The sequence below is a fragment of the Odocoileus virginianus genome, chromosome 25 (assembly GCF_023699985.2).
Source record: "Odocoileus virginianus isolate 20LAN1187 ecotype Illinois chromosome 25, Ovbor_1.2, whole genome shotgun sequence".
In the NCBI taxonomy this organism is placed as follows: domain Eukaryota; kingdom Metazoa; phylum Chordata; class Mammalia; order Artiodactyla; family Cervidae; genus Odocoileus; species Odocoileus virginianus.
Genome location: NC_069698.1, coordinates 36,581,662 through 36,588,772, shown reverse-complemented (window position 1 = coordinate 36,588,772; position 7,111 = coordinate 36,581,662). Strand labels below are relative to the sequence as shown.

Below are 7,111 nucleotides of genomic sequence, written 5' to 3'. Positions count from 1 at the left end.
CTAAAATCTTTACTTCAATCCCAGCTCGGTTTATGAAACTAATAAACCTTAAGTTTCAAGAATATTTCCTTTCAGCCGAACGTTTTGGTGGATCCTAGCAATATGTTCACACAGCATTTTAAAGGAAAATCCAACAGAGAAGAACAACTCATTAAACTGGGCCCAGTATTTGGCATCCTGCTGTTCCTCTTGGAGAGTTTGCCAACTCTTGTCTTACAAGCCATGAAGAAGACAGTTGCTAATATCCAGAGTAGATCACAGGATTGATCACAGTCACATAGAAATTCGAAGTGGTGCTCGCTTCAGTAGCACATATACTAAAATTGGAACAATACAGAGAAGATTAGCATGGCCCCTGCACAAGGATGACACGCAAATTCATGAAGCATTTGATATTTTTTAATACCCCACTCACACCTATGGATAGATCAACTAAACAGAAAATTAACAAGGAAACACAAACTTTAAATGACACAATGGTCCAGCTAGACATAATTGATATCTATAGGACATTTCACCCCAAAACAATCAATTTCACCTTTTTCTCAAGGGCACACGGAACCTTCTCCAGAATAGATCACATCCTGGGCCATGAATCTAGCCTTGGTAAATTCAAAAAAACTGAAATCATTCCAGTTATCTTTTCTGACCACAATGCAGTAAGATTAGATCTCAATTACAGGGAAAAAAAAATTATTAAAAATTCAAACATATGTATGATAAATAACATGCTTCTGAATAACCAACAAATCATAGAAGAAATTAAAAAAGAAATCAAAATATGCATAGAAATGAATGAAAATGAAAACACAACAACCCAAAACCTATGGGACACTGTAAAAGCAATGCTAAGGGGAAGGTACATAGCATTACAGGCCTACCTCAAGAAACAAGAAAAAAAGTCAAATAAATAACCTAATTCTACACCTAAAGCAACTAGAGAAGGAAGAAATGAAGAACCCCAGGGTTAGTAGAAGGAAAGGAATCTTAAAAATTAGGGCAGAAATAAATTCAAAAGAAACAAAAGAGACCATAGCAAAAATCAACAAAGCTAAAAGCTGGCTTTATGAAAAGGTAAATAAAATTGACAAACCATTAGCCAGACTCATCAATAAACAAAGGGAGAAGAACCAAATCAACAAAATTAGAAATGAAAATGGAAAGATCACAACAGACAACTCTGAAATACAAAGGATCATAAGAGACTACTACCAGCAGCTATATGCCAATAAAATGGACAACTTGGAAGAAATGGACAAATTCTTAGAAACGTCCAACTTTCCAAAACTGAACCAGGAAGAATAGAAGATCTAAACAGACCCATCACAAGCACAGAAATCGAAACTGTAATCAGAAATCTTCCAGCAAACAAAAGCCCAGGACCGGATGGCTTCACAGCTGAATTTTACCAAAAATTTAGAGAAGAGCTAACACGTACCTTACTGAAATTCTTCCAGAAAATTGCAGAAGAAGGTAAACTTCCAAACTCATTAGGCCACCATCACCCTAATTCCAAAACCAGACAAAGATGCCACAAAAAAAGAAAACTACAGGCCAATATTACTGATGAACATAGATGCAAAAATCCTTAACAAAATTCTAGCAAACAGAATCCAACAACATATTAAAAAGATCATACATCATGACCAAGTGGGCTTTATCCCAGGAATGCAAGGATTCTTTAATATCCACAAATCAATCAATGTAATACACCATATTAACAAACTGAAAGATAAAAACCATATGACTATCTCAATAGATGCAGAAAAAGCCTTTGACAAAATTCAACATCCATTTATGATAAAAACTCTCCAGAAAGCAGGAATAGAAGGAACTTAGCTCAACATAATAAAAGCTATATATGACAAACCCACAGGAAACATTATCTTCAATGGTAAAAAATGGAAAACATTTCCCTTAAGGTCAGGAACAAGACAAGGGTGCCCACTCTCACCAATACTATTCAACATAGTTTTGGAAGTTTTGGCCACAGCAATCAGAGCAGAAAAAGAAATAAAAGGAATCCAGATAGGAAAAGAAGTAAAACTCTCACTGTTTGCAGATGACATGATCTTCTACATAGAAAACCCTAAAGACTCTACCAGAAAATTATTAGAGCTAATCAATAAATACAGTAATGTTGCAGGATATAAAATTAACACACAGAAATCCCTTGCATTCCTATACACTAACAATGAGAAAACAGAAAGAGAAATTAAGGAAACAATACCATTCGCCATTGCAACAAAAAGAATAAAATACTTAGAAGTATATCTACCTAAAGAAATGAAAGACCTATATATAGAAAACTATAAAACACTGATGAAAGAAATCAAAGAGGACACAAATAGATGGAGAAATATACATTGTTCATGGACTGGAAGAATCAATATTGTGAAAATGACTATACTATCCAAAGCAATCTATAGATTCAATGCAATCCCTATCAAGCTACCAACAGATTTTTCACCAAACTAGAACAAATAATTTCACAATTTGTATGGAAATACAAAAAAAACTCGAATAGCCAAAGTAATCTTGAGAAAGAAGAATGGAACTGGAGGAATCAATCTGCGTGACTTCAGGCTCTATTACAAAGCCACAGTCATCAAGAGTGTATCGTACTGGCACAAAGACAGAAACATAGACCAGTGGAACAGAATAGAAAGCCCAGAGATACATCCACGTACCTGAGGACACCTTATCTTCGACAAAGGAGACAATAATGTACAATGGAAAAAAAGACAACCTCTTTAACAAGTGGTGCTGGGAAAACAGGTCAACCACCTGTAAAAGAATGAAACTAGAACACTTTCTAACACCATACACAAAAATAAACTCAAAATGGATTAAAGATCTAAATGTAAGACCAGAAACTATAAAACTCCTAGAGGAGAACATAGGCAAAACACTCTCTGACATAAATCACAGCAGGATCCTCTATGGCACACCTCCCAGAATATTGGAAAGAAAAGCAAAAATAAACAAATGGGGCCTAATGAAACTTAAAAGCTTTTGCACAATGAAGGAAAATATATGCAAGGTGAAAAGACAGCCTTCAGAATGGGAGAAAATAATAGCAAATGAAGCAACAGACAAAGGATTAATCTCAAAAATATACAAGCAGCTCCTGCATCTCAATTCCAGAAAAAATAAATGACCCAATCAAAAAATGGGCCAAAGAACTAAACATACATGTCTCCAAAGAAGACATACAGATGGCTAACAAACACATGAAAAGATGCTCAACATCACTCACTGTCAGAGAAATGAAAATCAAAACCACAATGAGGTACCATTACACGCCAGTCAGGATGGCTGCTATCCAAAAGTCTACAAGCAATAAATGCTGGAGAGGGTGTGGAGAAAGGGGAACCCTCTTACACTGCTGGTGGGAATGCAAACTAGTACAGCCACTATGGAGAACAGTGTGGAGATTTCTTAAAAAACTGGAAATAGAACTGCCATTTGACCCAGCAATACCACTCATGGGCATACACACGGAGGAAACCAGATCTGAAAGAGACACGTGCACCCCAATGTTCACTGCAGCACTGTTTATAATTGCCAGGACATGGAAGAAACCTAGATGTTCATCAGCAGACGAATGGATAAGGAAGCTATGGTACATATACACAATGGAATATTACTCAGCCATTAAAAAGAATTCCTTTGAATCAGTTCTAATGAGATGGATAAAACTGGAGCCCATTATACAGAGTGAAGTAAGCCAGAACGATAAAGACCAATACAATATACTAACACATATATATATAGAATTTAAAAAGATTGTAACAATAACCCTACATGCAAAACAGAAAAAAGAGACACAGATGTACAGACTTTTGGACTCTGTGGGAAAAGGCAAGGGTGGGATGTTCTGAGAGAATAGCATTGAAACAAGTATACTATCAAGGGTGAAACAGATCCCAGCCCAGGTTGGATGTATGAGACAAGTGCTCAGGGCTGGTGCACTGGGAAGATCCAGAGGGATGGGATGGGGAGGGAGGCAGGAGGGGGGATCGAGATGGGGGAACACATGTAAATCCATGGCTGATTCATGCCAATGTATGGCAAAAAAACACTACAATGCTGCAAAGTAATTAGCCTCCAGCTAATAAAAATAAATGAAAAAGAAAGAAAGAAAGAAAAAAACAGAAAGTACCGATTTGGTATAAAATAAAAGGCTCTTGCTTATTAAAAAAAAAGAAAGAAATTCAAAGTGATGCTCCAGGCTTTCCAGAGTGCTCTAACATAAAGATCCAAGATCAGGGATTGAAGAGAGAAGCAGACAAAGGAGCCAGTTCTGGATTTCCCATGAAGATATTTGCTGATTCCTGGACTTAGAAGGACATGAGGAAGAAAGCCAAGTAAAAAGTAACAACAACAACAAAAAAGGTAAAGCAGAATTTTCAGCAATCGCTTGTTGCTAAGGAAACAAAAACTGAAATTCAGGACCTTGAAAGGAGGGTGATTCTGAATTTAAACAAACAAGTAAATAAATAGAAAAGTGAAACACAAAAACAAAACTCAGTGAGAACTATATAGGACATATTTAAGAAGTACAAATGAGCCAGAACTTTATAAAGCCAAACTTTATAAAGAGTATAGTCCAGAAAGAAGTCATTGGAATGAGGTGACTCACTCCCCTTCTTCTTGGAAGAATACAGGATTGGGAAAATACTTCAACCTAAGTTATATATAACTGAAGTTATATATGCCATATATATATATATATATGCTGTGCTGTGCTTTAGTCACTCAGTCATGTCCAACTCTTTGTGACCCTGTGGACTGTAGCCTGCCAGGCCTCTCTGTCCATGGGGTTTCCCAAGCAAAAAACACTAGAGTGGGTTGCCATTTCCTTCTTTAGGGATATATGTGTGTGTGTGTGTGTGTGTGTGTACACACACACATTTAAACTGTGGATTGATTCATGTAAATTTCCGAATGCTACTGGAAAGCCATGCCATTTTTCATCCATGCATTTTTTGCAATTGCATAGCAGCATCATTTCCCAATAGGACACAATGCTATATATAAATTAACTAAAGGTATGTTAGAAGTAATAGACATAAGTGCAGAGGAGCATGAAATAAACATTGAAATGGGGGTTCATAAACTGTAAACGGCTAGAAAAAAATGAACACGAATCTTTTAATGACACACTTAGCCATCACAGTAATATTCTAATGAATTTGCACCATGGTTGAATCCAGTGTTGGGCTGCAGTGGATGCTTCTCTTCTCATGAGTGCCCATTTGAAGTATCTTGCCACAACTTTGCAGAGACATCAAGTTGCTTGCACGGAATTGGTCATGCATAGGAATTATATACAAAACAATGGAAAATGGTAAAATTTGATAAAATTTATATCAAAAATATGGTTATAAAATTTTTAGCAGCACAACACTAGCTTCAACTCTGATTATTTTGAACATCTGGAGTTATATTTACTCTTGAGTGTCTTCTTTAGAAGGAAGATGAAGTGAAACAAACAAACAGAATAGAATAGATCCTCATTCTTTAACTCTATTTTATGGTGCATGATAATTCTTCAAACTGTTTTGAAGGTTCTTTAGCCATGAAGAATATTATCATTGTTAAAATACTAGTTTCATTCTAAACCAAATTTATCAACATTAGGAATTTGTTTCTACATAGGGCAGAAGGCTTCCCTGATAGCTTAGTTGGTAAAGAATCCACCTGCAGTGCAGAAGACCCCAGTGTGATTGCTGGGTCAGGAAGATCCCCTGGTAAAGGGATAGGCTACCCACTACAGTATGCTTGGGCTTCCCTTGCGGCTCAGCTGGTAAAGAATCCACCTGCAATGCAGGAGACCTTGGTTCAATCCCTGGGTTGGGAAGATCCCCTGGAGAAGGTAAAGGCTACCCACTCCAGTATTTTGGCCCAGAGAATGCCAACAACTGTAGAGTCCTTGGGGTCACAAAGAGTGGGACACGACCAAGCAGCAAGGCTGAAGGAAACATTCCTGGCCTAGTTTAGGCCATCTTTTTCTTATATTTCAAAGTTTTCATGTGATGATTTAAAATCCACATTTGAAAATACCCACTCATGAATGCATTTCATTTTTTTTTTTTTTTAGTTAAGGAAATTCAACTATGTAAAAACAATCAAAAAACAGCTTGAAAGTGCACCTCAATGTTAAAAAATAAATATTTGTGTATTGAATCTTTAATTTACCACAGCTTTAGCTAATTCCAATTCTATTTGTGACTTCACTGATTTTTGCAACATTCAAAACAAAGGAGGTAAATTTTCTCTAAAAGCATACCTATTTCTGCAGGTGAATGCAAATTTTGCATGCACTATTGGAAGTATGACAATCACTTTCAGGCAAATTAATAGAGAATTCAAGTATGCAGCACTGGTCTATTGGTCTAGAGAAATTAAGAAGTCCTGACTAAGGTTCAGGGAATAAGGTCAAAAAAGGGCAATATTTTAGTCTCAGGGAATAACTTGATACATTAGAGGGCAGGGACAAAAAACATATTTATGTATAGAAATCAAAAGCTTATTAAAAAAAAAACAAACTCACCCTTTATTTATTTACGTACTTTTAATGTTCACTTATTTACTTGTTTTCCCCTAATGTTACATGATAATTCTTGCATTAAGATATGCAACCACTGTGTGACTCTATAAAAACAAATGGTGCACAAGTGACTGGAGAGTATTAATACCTTTTCCAAAAGAATAAGTGCATGGAATCAAAGGTGCACTGAACTTCTATGCAGGGAGTTTATTCCTGGAAGACTGATTACTCAGAAGAATTATGAGGCCAAGTCATGATGGTTTTGGAGAATAGCCTAGTCTGAAATTGATCATTTAAGAAAACCAGAAATACTATTTAGTGTGACAGGCCAAGGGCTCATATTAATACCAATATGTGATAGGAATAAATATTATCCAAGGAAAAGTTGTTTGCAGCAATATGCAGAGAAGTACCTGATTGTGACCTCATGATGAAATATTAACAGGATGCTAAATGTCCTGTTAGGGAAGGGCTTTGTTGCTGTATTTAAAAGATGATTATACAAATCTTACAAAATTATACAGCAAAAGAAAGCACAATAAGAAGTGGATCCGG

General features: G+C 36.2%; 1 non-coding gene across 1 annotated transcript; it reads left to right on the top strand.

The window, feature by feature from the left end:
• The first annotated feature begins 293 nt into the window (after positions 1–293).
• Positions 294–400, top strand: LOC139031138 (U6 spliceosomal RNA). Its single transcript, XR_011483544.1, has one exon. It is a non-coding gene; the product is annotated as a U6 spliceosomal RNA (small nuclear RNA).
• Positions 401–7,111: the final 6,711 nt, after the last annotated feature.